Source organism: Cupressus sempervirens, chromosome 7 (assembly GCF_028749045.1).
Source record: "Cupressus sempervirens isolate cs-2001-9-10 chromosome 7, ASM2874904v1, whole genome shotgun sequence".
NCBI classification, from domain to species: domain Eukaryota; kingdom Viridiplantae; phylum Streptophyta; class Pinopsida; order Cupressales; family Cupressaceae; genus Cupressus; species Cupressus sempervirens.
The window spans coordinates 281775549-281789342 of record NC_143124.1 but is presented as its reverse complement, the minus strand read 5'-3'; positions in this window follow the sequence as shown (position 1 = coordinate 281789342).

The following is a 13794-nucleotide window of genomic DNA, read 5'->3' as shown; positions in this document are numbered from 1 at the left end:
ATTAGTGAACATTCTTTTGATGTGTATCTAACACAAACTAAATCCTGAACATGCTAAGCAAATTTTGAATGACTTTAGTCAAAACTTTAGGATCCAAAACCTTCAAGCTCAGTATGTGTCTAGTCTATTCATTTCTTCAAAATATCAAGATGTAATTAATCAAAATCTTTAGACAACTTAGAAACAATCTTCCACCCCTTTCGGCTCATCCATCAAGAATCTTCAAGAAGGTCATTTATCAATCTTTTGCTTGACCAAATGAGAGAATCAGTTCAAGAGCTCTTAGTAGGCTATCACTTTTCTTTTAATTTTTTTGGAAAATCATTTTGAATAATTACTCCATATAATTCATAATGTCACTATTTGATGAAGTAATGTTTTGGTAAAAGATACTTCATTTCCAAAGTGTATATTTTTGTCACTTTAGATCATTTTAGAATCCTTCAGTCTTAAAACTATTTTTTCTTTATATTTTCTTCTTTCTTTTTTCCTTTTTCTTCCTCGATTTTCATTTAAATTTTTTGTATCCTAACTATGCTTAGACTATATAGCTAGGACATCAGTGTCATTTCTTGGATTCAATCCTTTGTGAACATCCCTTGCATTCCTCTTTTAGATCTTTTTAGAAACTCTCACACCAAACAATGATCTCAATAATCCTTTGAGAAGACCTTTTCTATTTGAACTAGTAGGGTTTGGACTATCTCTTGCTATCTTCAACCTTAACTTGACAACACCTAAGTCAATCAATCTTTAAATTTGCAAAATGTCAAGAACTTTTTGACTTAGAATCCTAAATTCAAGGCTGAAAGCCCCCCTATTTCTGCAAGCAACATCCATTCTTCAGTTGGTATAAGACACATAGTCATCCAAATTTTTTGACAAAGAAGTACCTCTTCCTAAAATTAGACCCAAAAGAGTAGTTGGTAAAATATCTCAAGATAAAATCTTGAGTGCACCTTACCCCCTTGTACATGTGACTGAAAGCAAACACACAACTGAAAGAAAACACTCTTGCAAAAAATAAACACACTTGCGGAAATAAAATCTAACTAATTTTTTTTTGGTTCTTCTAGGCTTCAAAATAATGTTTTAGAAATTTCCCATTGACTAGTAATGGAAGAAATTCCCTTGTAAGGAACTGAGCCTAAAAGTATTTTCTTTGAGAATTTTTGCAATTTGATAAGGGCTAGTCCACAAGCATTGAAACTTGGTATGGCTGCCCAACTTTTTTTTTTGCCTTATCCCAAAGTAGAAAAAGGTCAAAAATTCTAAAGGATTTTATCATGGATCTCTTATTGAACTATATCTTCATGATAGCTTGATGTTTAGCCATGTGCTCCAATGCAACTATCCATTTCTCATCCATCTCTAGAAGATTCATCAATCTAATTTTTACTTTATTTGCATCTTTAACATACCCACTCATGAATTTCAAAATAGGAATCCTGATGTTAAGCGAGAACACAAAATCTTGTCTATAGACAAGCAAATATGGAGAAGTCCCCAAAGCATTCTTGACCTTTACTCGATTTTTCCATAGAGCATACTTGAGTTGCATATGCCAATCTCTAGGGTTTTCCTTCAATAATCATCTTATTACTATGATCAAATTATTGTTCATAGACTTGGCTGCCCCATTTCATTGTGGTTAATAATTTGAAGAGAACTTGATGATAACCTAATTTTCAAATGCCCACTAACTCAAGAATATTGATATGAAAGTATATCCATTATCAAACACTAGGGTGAATGACATGCTAAATCTAGCGACAATATGTTCTTCCAAGAAGTCCTTCAAACTTTAGTAGTGCAATTGCTAAAGGTTTTTGCTTCTACGCATTGCATACAATAATCAGTGGCTATGAGAATATAAGTGTGTCTAGTTGATGATGGTAGATTGACTTGACCAATGAAATCTAGCCCCCACTTTTCCAAGGGGAATACCTCATACATTGGTTGTAATGACATTACCAAGTGTCTTTCTCTATTGGCACTGGTTTGATAGATATGACATGAATGTACATGCTGAAAAGTATCTTTGAATATTGTGGGCCAAAAATAACCTGATCTTAAAATCAAATGAGCAGTTGCTTTTGCTGAACCATGTCTTGTACCATAATTATCGTGGAACTGTTCCAAAACTTCCTTTACTTATTCACGTCCTAAGCACTTTAGGTAGATTCCATCATAGTTCCTTTTGTATAACTTCCTATCATGAAGTATGTAGGATTCACACTTCATTTTAAGTCCCCTATGCTATGAACTATTCATCCAACTAGGGCACTGATTTTGTAGAAGATAGTAAACAATATCCTTGTACCAAACATTTGTTACTACACCTTGGTCGATATCAACCTTAGATACTATCATCTTTTCTTGATCTTGCGCATTTTTTTCACTGTCAAACCTAAATTTCCTTTCATCCCCAACCTAGTCATCAACTATCATTCTTGACAATCCTTGACCTCTAACTAACTTCATAGGATATATTTCTAAATCAAATTCTTGAAGTATTGCCATCCATTTCCCTCATCTTTCACTGAGTTCATTTTGCATCAATAATGTCTTTACTGCTAGACTAGGAATAATTGAATACACCTTGCTTCTCAAAATATAATGAAAAAAATTCTTTATTTCTTTAATTAATACAAAAGACTATTTATCAAGGTTGGAATAATTCAACTTGACATTTCTCAGGGGCCAAATCATAAAATAAATAGGCCTTTCATCTTCCTTTTCTTTCTTTTGTGTTAGAATCCCAGCACATGAATGTTCTGAGGCAAAGGAATAAATCTTGAAGCTAATTCATAATTAGGACTTACTAGCACTAGGGTTATAGAAATGGTTGCTTTGATATCCTTAAATGATTTCTTCATTTCTGGACCCTATTCTGTCTTAGCCCCCTTTTTGAGTAAATCATTAAGGGGCCAGACTATCTCAATGAATCCACTTATGAATTTTCATACAAAATTTATCCTCCCAAAGAAAGATTTGAGTTCTTTTCTATTTTGAGGAGATGATAGTTTTAGAATAGCTTCAACTCTATTAGGATCAATGGAGATTCCAACTTTAGAGATAACACATCCCATGAGTTTTCCTTTAGTGAACCCGAATGAGCATCTCTTGTGATTGAGAGATATGTCATACTTACAACATCTATTGAATACCTACCTGAAATCAGCAATGTGAGTACTTTGATCCTTTGAGAAGACTATTAAATCATCCATATAGATAACTATACACTTGTTTATCGATCCCTTAAAAGCTTCATCCATAGCTCGTTGAAACATAGCATTTTCTTGTGAGAAAAAGTTCCCCATTTAGTTGTAAAAGTTGTCTTTAGTCAATCTTCTTCATTAACCATCACTTGATTATATCCTGAATATCCATCCAAGAAAGACATCATCTTTGAACCATTTACAATTTGCAACACCTCATCTAGTGAGGGTAAAGGATAATTGTCCTTTTTAGATGCTAACTTTAAGTTACAAAAATCAATGCAAAGATGAATCTCTCTAGTCTTCTTCCTTTCTAGAACCAAATTAGCCACCCATGTAGAATGGCAGATGGGGAATATGATCTTGGCATCCAATAACCTCTTAACTTCTTTCTTTATCAAGGGTTTAGTGATAGGATTTAAAGGTCTTTGTCTCTACCGAAAAGGGTTGAAACTTGGTTTCAGTGGGATGTTATGTGTGATAATCTTTGGATCATATGTTTTTAGTTCTTCATAGCTCCAAGAATTAATATCTTTATACTCAGTAAGAACTTTGAGCATGTCTTCCCTTTCTTGTGCATTACACACTTTTCCTATTTGTACCATCTTTGGATTTTTCTTAGTACCCAAGTTGTACAAATCACATTCCTTGATTCGCTTTTCTTGGGTCATCCTTCTATTAATTGTTGATTTATCATGATCAAAAATACATTCTAATTCAACCATCCCTTTTGGAATAGTATTGGTTTTCAAATTAAGAATCCCATCTTTGTCTTCAAACTCATCACATTCAGGTTTCTCATCTGATGTATCATCAATTTCTTGTCCTTAAAAATGGCCATTGCACATGATAAATTCAAGTATATGTTGATCATCCTGGAAGACCTAAAATTTTGTAATATTTTCAAGAATGGATGGAGTGGCAACTAATTCTATAGAAAAAATTTTCAATTTTGTTCTCTCAACCAGTTGTAATGCACTTGCTAAAATGGTGAGAACATATTTTACCATGTTTTTCCTTCTTGGAATAGACTTTATATTCAAGGCCTTAAAATCATCCATTAAATCCCATACTCCTTTTTTGTATGCAAGAAACCTCTTATCATTACAAGAATATAATGATTTCACTTGTCAAATAACTAACTGAGAATCTCCCTTTATTATGAGTGTTGCAATCCTTTTCTCCAATGCGAAAAGAAGTCCTTAGGTCAATGCTTCATATTCTACAATATTATTAATATATTTGAATTGTAGTTGGTATGTTGCATAGAAAGACTTACCTTTTGGGTTAAAAAACTCGATACCTACATCGGCTCCCAATTTTCTTTTGGAACCATTGAAGAAAAGTGTCCAGATCAGATCTTCCTTAGGTTTCCAAGTCTTGTGCTTATTTATCCTTAGCTTCTCTTTCACTTGAGCCTTGAAGGATTGTTTCTTAGGAACCCATTGTAATTTTTTGTGAGCTAGACTTGATGATTCTTGGTTATGAATTCTTGATAAAGGAGGTGTGTACTTTTCTTGTTTGTCTTGAATTTCCCTTATTAGTTCTATAATTTCTTCAACTTTAGGTAGAGGACAAACAACCACTAAAATCCATCCTTGACCTTTCACATATCATCTTCTCCTCTAACCTTTGATCATTCCTAGGGGAGGAGAAGATAAACCTCCACCATCTAAAGAAGTGTTACTATATGACACATTTATATCTTTGATTTCCTATTCAACCATTTGCACCAGTTCAAATAAGTTTATGGGAGTTTGATTTTATATAGTTTCCTCTTCTAGAGTCTTATTATTCTTTTCTTCCACCATGTGCATCAATACCTTTCCAACTACTTCTTCACATGATGAGCATTCAAATTTAGAGTGACTAACTTTATGCAATTGGTAAAATCCAAGAAGGAGCAAGATACTAGGATCAAATTCCTCTCCTAAACATTTTAAATTAGCCACCATACTATCTATGAATTGTGTCATGATTTCATCCTTTGGGATTGGTATCTTAAGTTCTTTATCCTAATCATTTGATATTTTGGTGGAAATTGTATTAAATGCAATCATTTTGTAGGATTCTAGATCCAATTATAAGAATGCTATTTCATTCAAGGCATTATATTTTGTAATCATCATTTTCAATTTTGGTTCTAAATCTATCTTAATCTAATTGTTCAACCCCATCCATGGCAACCATAACTGAGTGAAATTTGTAAAAATCATCCTCTTAGACATTTCATCCATTCCCTGCTCATAAGTAATCCATGTTTTCGAGATATCAACCACATGTATATTAATGATATCTTGAATTCGAGGATCGACTATCAATTGTATCCGAACATCTTTCAATACACTAATAAATTTCATCTCTATTTTATCCAACTATAACATTACTCAATTGGAAGGTTGAGGATTGACTCCTAACCTTTGTGCTATTGATAGTGGCATGACATTACAAGAGGCTTCTGAATCAACAATGCAATTGTGAAGATTTTTTCCAAATATTCTGACACTTAGCAAAAATAGAGGCACATCAACCTTGTCTTTAAACATAGTGGGCATCACCTTTGTAGCATTCACCTATTGGGATACTGTGTTTTTAGGGACAACATTTATATTATGGGTTTCCTTTGTATGATCCAGAGTTTTCATCAGTTCTTCACACTATTGTGGAAAGTTTTGCAACATGTCAAGCATGGATATGTTGGCTTTTGTTCATTTCAAATCTTCTCCAACAGTGTACTTTTTAGGAGACCAAGCAAGATTTTTCAATATTATTGGTATATTTACTTGGTTTAGATTTTGTTGTCCCCCATATGGTGGCTTGATTGGTGCTAGATTATTAATCACTTTTGGATTGGGAGGAGTTAGCTTAGTGCTAGAGGAATTCCATCAATCAAAGGTTCTTTTCCACTCCTCAGATTGTACATATTACAATTTTCATTATGAAAAGCAAACATCTCATCACATTGAAGGACAAGTTCTTGGCTAAATGGAAATGAGAATTCTTTGTTGGTCGACTGTCCTAACTATGTATTCTATGTAGAATTATGAGATTCTAGTAGCATAGCATCAAACTACATAGGAGAAGCATTTTTTCTTGTTTATGAACTTTGAGCCATCTCTTGATTTCCATCACAGTATGAACCATCATTGTAAGATGCATTTTGACCATTGTCATACTAGTTTATATCTACATGTTGAACATTTTTGTTATTATTTGTCATAATGCTTCCATTATTTGGACTGTGTTCCATTGTTATTTTTGTCTTTGGAAGCCATTATTTTGGTCAAGATGATTGAAATTGTTTGCTCCATTGGTATTTCAAATATTGGGGTTATTCTCACTATAGTTCCTATAGTTTTGTCCTTGTGATAACCTCAAACAAGTCACTTCATTATTTATCTATGACACAATATTTTTCATTTGTCCAAATTTAGAAGTAAAATTGTTGTCTACCTTAGTAGAAGTAGCTACTTTTTGTTCAAAGAATGCAGCGTTTGGTAGTTGATATCCCAAATATATTAGAACAGATTTTTGTGGAATGGATGCCTACTATAATGGGACTAGATTCATAGGAACAAACTAGCTAGGCATTGTGGATACTTTGACATGATATGTTGTTATTGTTGTGATAGCTTGAGCTCGAAACATTAGTCTTCCTCCATATGGATTGGCTTGTTTAGTGAAGGTCATTGCTTCAGAGAAGACCCTTTCCAATGTATCAATGTTTGTTGGAGGAGTATTCTTAGAAATATAGTAGTAAGAGGATCCAGAGCATTTAGATAAATTTGGATAGTAGCTTCAATTGGTATATTTTATGATGATTTGAGTTTGTGATATGCCATATGAAAGTGATGATTAAAGCATGAAACCGTCTCAATTGGGTCCTTTTTTATTGATATGAATTGTTGATGTAACACTGTTGGATTCACAAATGTTTTAAATTGTTTCAAATTTTTTTTTTCAAAGGTATCCCTATCTCCAATGCATCCATGTGGCAAATTAACATACCAATTAAAAGCAACTCTTCCCAAAGAGTAGCGAAATAAATGAAGAACCACATCTTCATTGGCAATCTATTTTCCACTACAAATTTCTTTAAATAATTTGGTGTGATCTTTAGCAGTTCATGTTTCTCTATAAATGAACCTTGGGAAAAAATTCTTCATATTTTTAGGTAGATCATGGAGTGGGCCTCTCAAGTTGAGTAGTAAATCTATAGCATTTGCAAAAAAGGCCATTGGAGGATTTGGCAGACCTAAAGGTGGTTGTTGCGGAGGTGGAATAGTTGGAGGATTTGGTGGTCCACCAGGTGGTTATTATGGGGGTGGAGTTGAAGAAGATGATGAAATGTTGAATGATAATTATCAAATTTGAGGTATTCCTTTATCACTATGTATTTTACAAAAGTGGGGAAGCTCAATGAATTCCTATTCCCTTGGTGAAGACCTAAAAGCTCACTGAAATGGTGATTTTGGATTTGAATCCTCTAGTTTGCATCAACTCTAGAAAAACCACACCTTTGTAGAAGTACACTCTCTCACAAATTATGTGCACCACAGAATTTAGTGAAGTTGTTCACTTGCATACCTATGCATTTACACACCTGCTCAATAGTGCACTTCCACACTTGAATTTCCAAAAAACTCAAAAGAAATTCTGAACTTATAAAAAGTGTAGAATTTTGAGAAGACACCGAATTTTAAAACTTTGACAAATTTTTCCTCTTTTCCAAAAATCAAAAAGTGTTCCCTCCTTCTAGTGCTACTTCTGTTGAGCTATCATTATGAACAATGCTAAATGACAGTAATTCTTTTGCCTCTAAAACTTTTACATGGTACCAAAGTAGCTATTGAGCCCTTAATCATTGTGAGTTCAGGCATTTCCTCCCTTGAAAAGTTGATCTTGTTAATCAACTCCAAGTTTCTGGGTGATCTTATGACCTATTGGAATCCACCCAATCAAAGATTAATGTTTTTGTTCATGAGGAGGCCTTTGCTAGCTCATTTTTTATTTTTAATGAGATGTAGAATCTATTTGCTATTTCAAAATAAACACAAAAAATGAACTATGTTTTTACATTTTTCTATTCTTTTGATGAATGCAATCTAACAATGCAACTAGTATGAATATCTATTCTAACAATGGGGATAGTAAAGTAAATAAAAACAACTTTAAAGAAAATAACATGAAAATAAAATCCTAATGGAAATAAGCTAGGGAAACAACATGTCTGCAAGTTAAGCTTTTAAAGAAATCAGTGGGTAACCAATGAAAGAAAAAGAAGTGCTTCCTTGATTCCACTGATGCAAACAGTGGTGAGAAAATTAATAACTTTATGATATTTCACTCCTCATCAGATCACATTGCCACAAAAAGTGTGCTCATGCAAGACAAGAGGTTATATAGGTACAATTTGGTGATTTCTTCTCGAGCTAGATACATCAACAGAATTTGTCAAACTATAGCAAACACCAAAATTAATAAATCACACAATCAGAAATAATGCAATAAAATTTTGGCTCAATCACAATTCCATGAACATATATTCACAAAAAAATGACACATTTAGGTAAGAATTAGTACACTCCAAATGCGAGCACCAAAAGCATAATATTATTGCAAAATAAAAATAGTCCCAATTACATATTACAATGGAGTATTTTTAAGAAATCATCTTCTCCAATTGTGTTGAGAGTGAGAGATATCTTCATGCAATAATATACTTTAAAATTAATTAAACAAACTGATTATATACAAATAATTAATCAAATACATGAGCCTTTATATGTCAAAGAACAAAGAATTTATGAGAGAAAGAATAAGAAATCCTTAAGTTGAAGTAGTAGTGTCTAGAAGTGTCAAAAATGGAAGTTGATCCTTCACTAGGCATTTGTCAAACTTAAACTACTGTCAAAATGCATTTTCAATGAGTGGAAAGCTCTATTTTTGGAACTAGCAGTTAACTATCGGTGCCCCTCTAGAAATGCACACTAGCTCCATTTGCATAGCTGTGCACCTATGGACCTACACAACTACAGAATTGCACACCTCAAAAGGTCCAAAATCTCAAAATTTTACTGAGTGTCAAAACTAAAATTCTAGCTTCTAGGTTTTGTTGCCCTTCATACTAGAGCTATGTTTGGATGTTTTCCCTTGAATTTCCCAATAATATTTGTAATTTTAGCCTCATCTAGAAGATCCGAAGCATCATACTTTTCTTTGACTTTTTGTTTGTAGTTGTCTACTTCAATATGGGTATCAACAAAATCCTTAAGTTTTGTATCAAACTCTAGCAAGGCTTCCTCTATTTTTAGTGCCTACCTGATGTCATCCTCATTAGAAGCTTCTTCAAAAATATTGTAGAAGTCTTCTACTTCTACCTCTACAGGCATTAATTTCTCTTGTTCATCATCCTCAAAAATTTCTAGACACACATTGCTATAATGCTTCTCTACCTTCAAAATCTACTCTCCAGCTTGGTCCTTGAGCCGATGGATCTATGCATATAATGTTTCCATTACTTTATTATATCTACTATCCTCCCAATCCAATCATCAATTAGATCTAAATCTTCTATTGTATATACATCTACAAAAATTGTATACCTCTAGCCTTTTATAGCTTGTAATGCCTATAAATCTTTACTCCATTCCTGTACTTCATCCATTATACTAAAATCCTATTTCCGAATGTCTACCATCTTGTCTACATTTTCTTGCATAGCATGTAGTAAATTCAGATTTCCTCAGATGATTAAGAAACCCTTTTCCTCAAAACTTTCTTGCCATTACTGAAACGCTTTCAAAATGGATCTAGATGTATAGCTCCCTCTTCTTTGAGTGCAACATTTAGAGTATCCTCAAGGTGATTGGGATCCAAGGGACCAAAAAATTTAGCTAAATATCCTCTTAGGATTTCATTTTTCCTACGAAGTGTTCTAAGTGTGGCCCCTTCTTGCTTTAAACTCTTGAAAACCTCCTTTATTCCCATAGTGAACATCAATCTGGAAGTATCCAATGTGGGTTTCCCGAGCATGACCTATTTGATCTGGTAATCTTTTGGGCCTAAGCTTTCTACATCTACATCAGGAGGAGGGATAGCCACTTGAGAAAATAAATGCTGATTTCAAGTACTATTGATCAATGCCAAGGCTCTATCTTCCTCAGATAGGGACTCAAGTTTTCTCAGAACCTCAGCTAACTCGATCATATCCTCTTCATCGACATTGAACTATGGCTTCTTATTTCTCATTATTTCCTTTCTTAACCACCTTGGAACTCATTCTACTAAAGGCCTACCTCTTGAGGATGAAGGAGTGTGTTTAGCTACCTCCTTTCCCTTATCACTCCTCTTAGGAGTTCTTTCCCATTGTGAAGGCTCTCCTTCTATGGTCTTTATTTCCATGGAGCCTATATTTTACACCTCAGTGTCTTGGGAAGCTTGCTCAGGATATTTAACCATTCATCCCTCTTTAGACACTTCATTAATTGCCATTTTCTATGGCTCTTCGTCTCATGAAGGCTCCTTTTGAACCTTTTCTTCTTTGGAACTTGGAGGTGGAGGAGTAACAGAGCCTTTATCCACCACTGTGACTTGTATTGAGAATGGAGGAGTAAGATCAAGACCTTGTGATTCTAGCAGCATCTGCATCCAGTCTCCTTGTTGGGGCTCACCTATTAGGGTATCCCTGATCTTATCCACAATTAACTTCATTGCTACAAGAATGCAGTTAAAATCTAACATTTTGAATACATCATCACCCCCTACATCCTACTCATCCACCCATTATTGTACTTCATCCTTTGAAGTAGTTATTTCCAAAGGTTCTTTCATGACTAATGGCAGTGTCACAGTGGAACTTCTTCTTGTTTCCAATTATATGGCTCTTGCTATACATGTTCTTCTTTGTAATGGAACATCTTCCTCCTCATCTTCCTCTTCTTCTTTTTCTCCCTCACGAATGGGTTCTAGGATAGATGGGAAAGGAACCATCCTTCTAATCAACCTTTTCCTTTTCTTAATAGGGGTCTTGATCTTTGTTCACTTCTTAGAGTCTGAAGGGGATGCTTCTTCTATTTGTGAAGGAGGAGAGACTTCTTTGGTTTTACCCTCTATTTGGCTAGATGCAACTAGTGGCACTTGAGGGTTTGGCTAGAGTTGGGAAGCTCTAGTGTTCTCAGGCCCTTGCACATTTTCTTGTTGTTGCTATAGAGGCACCAAAATTTAACTCTCTTCTAGTTTGGCTCTTCGAGAGAACTCTTTCTTTTTCCCTTTCCTTTCTTCTCTGAAGGGTGATTGTATCCAACTTTTCTATCTAGTTGGTATACTATTTTGGGCCTTATGGTCGACTGAGCTACAAAGGTAGGGATAGTGACATTCTTCCCTCTTCTTTTGATTGGGTAGGCTTATGCATGAAAAATTATAGTCTCAGATATTGGACCAAGTTGAAAAGATTTCTTGATCCAATCCTACATCATCTTAATGACATTCCTTTCCTAATGATTAATGTCATCATTCTCTTCCCTTTCAACCTCAGCTTTCATTATGGGCCTTTCTCCAATTTTATCTATATTGAATAGAGGGTTGAGCAACTCCCTTGAGTCCTGCTAAAATACCTCCTCAGGAATGTTTATATTTAGAGCCTTTTCTATCAAATATAAAGTCATCCTACAATAATCCCTAATGCAAACATCATAGTCATTTGTTGCATTCATCCAATGATCTTAATTGGCTTCTTCATGCTGAAATTCCTTGCCTGCCAGACTTTGGACTTTCCTAATATTATCAAAGAATGACCTTATTGTTCCCATTTCCATTCAAAAGAAGGAATATCCTACTTCTTCTTTACTTGATAAGGTCTAGTAATCAGAGGCCATATTCAACATGGTCTACACTCTCTATCATATGTCAATTCAATTTGTCATACAATCTCCAAAAGAACAAGTCTATCACTAGGATATGTTGGGAGCTTCTTTGGATTGACAGTGGCATGAACTACCCTTAGGTATGTAAATGTTTTAAAATGAATGTAATAAGCCTTAAGTGTTGTTATCTATGCCATTGCATCATCAAATAATTTTTTTGTATAATCTACCTCTATAAATCAAATGATAGCAAATACGAATGCATCATTCATGATTCTATATTCCTTACTTTGCTCCGAGAGTTTCTTCCTTACTAGCTAAGGATAGATGATATATGGCCAAGCATTAGGTTCTTGCATGCTACCTCTCTTGTACAATCTAGGATAGTTCACCACCCTTGCAGCTAAAAGATACACCAAATATGAAGTCATATAAAAATTATTTTTGTCCTTAACTATCTCCAATTGTTCACATAGATTCTCAATTAGTGTGGTGGCCTAGTCAAGTGGCATCCTTTCCATCTTGATACTCTCAATGAAGTTTATCATGAAATTTTTTAGGTGTATAGCCATAGGTAGACCCATTACGCTACTCAAAAAAATGATAGAATATCTAATATCTTCTTTCATGTACCCCCTTGTCATATCCACCTTTCCGGTTACCTTCCCTAGAGGAGTCTTCTCAATAAGATAAGAGGAATAGATAATATCAGTAGCCTCATTTAGGTGTTCTTTGTACCACTTTTTCATTGCCTCATAGGTGAGTTTGATGAATTGATCTACCCTCAAAAGATGGAATACCCTTTTAATGTTATAAGGTTGAAGGTCAAGGACAACTTCTCCAGTCACACTCTTCATCACCCTTTCCTCAAGATAAAAGTGTTGTGCAAGTATTATTATGAGCTTTGATTATTGTACTAATTTTGAGTCTAAAGCTTCATTCACCAACCCTAATCGTATTAAGGAAAAAATCATAGCCAATCACTCAGTGGGTTTGTTGTAAATCCTTAAGAAGTCCCCCAATTCAGTGTGTCCCAAGTCTGTATCCTTAATCTTTGATTAATCATCTTTGAACCTTGATTTCCATGGCACACCTTGGAATTTGAACACAATAGGCTTTGGTGCCATTTTCTCACCTGATGAAGATGCCATTATATCTGCATAGAAGAGAAAGAATGTCCATTAGTCTTTATCGAATCAGAATTTTAGAAAGCAAAATTTGACTCATTTTTTCAAACTCGATGCAAAATTAAGTGCACCAAGCACACTAGGAAGGTATGCCTAGTGTGTTTATTGGATTTTCTATGAAATATTTTGAAGATAAAAGGTGCACACTAGCACACCTAGTTAGGTGTGCTAGTGCACACCTATTATTGTTTAGGTTTTACAACATTTTAAGTTAAATTGGGGTGCACACCTATGCACCTAGACAAGTACACTAGTACACACCTTGCTTTGGAGGATGATTCTTTGTTTTCAATGAGAATGAGTGCGCATTAGTACACCTGGGTAGGTGTGATGCGCACCCATTTTGGGTGTTTTGCTTTGAGTTTAGTTTTCTTAAATTTTTTTGTTTTCCCATATGTGTGGGGGTGCACACTAGCGTACCCAAGGAGGTGTGCTAATGTGCACCCTCTTATTTTACTTTAAATTATATTTGGGGGTTGCACAGTATGCACCAAGTTAGGTGCACTACTATGCACCCCTTAC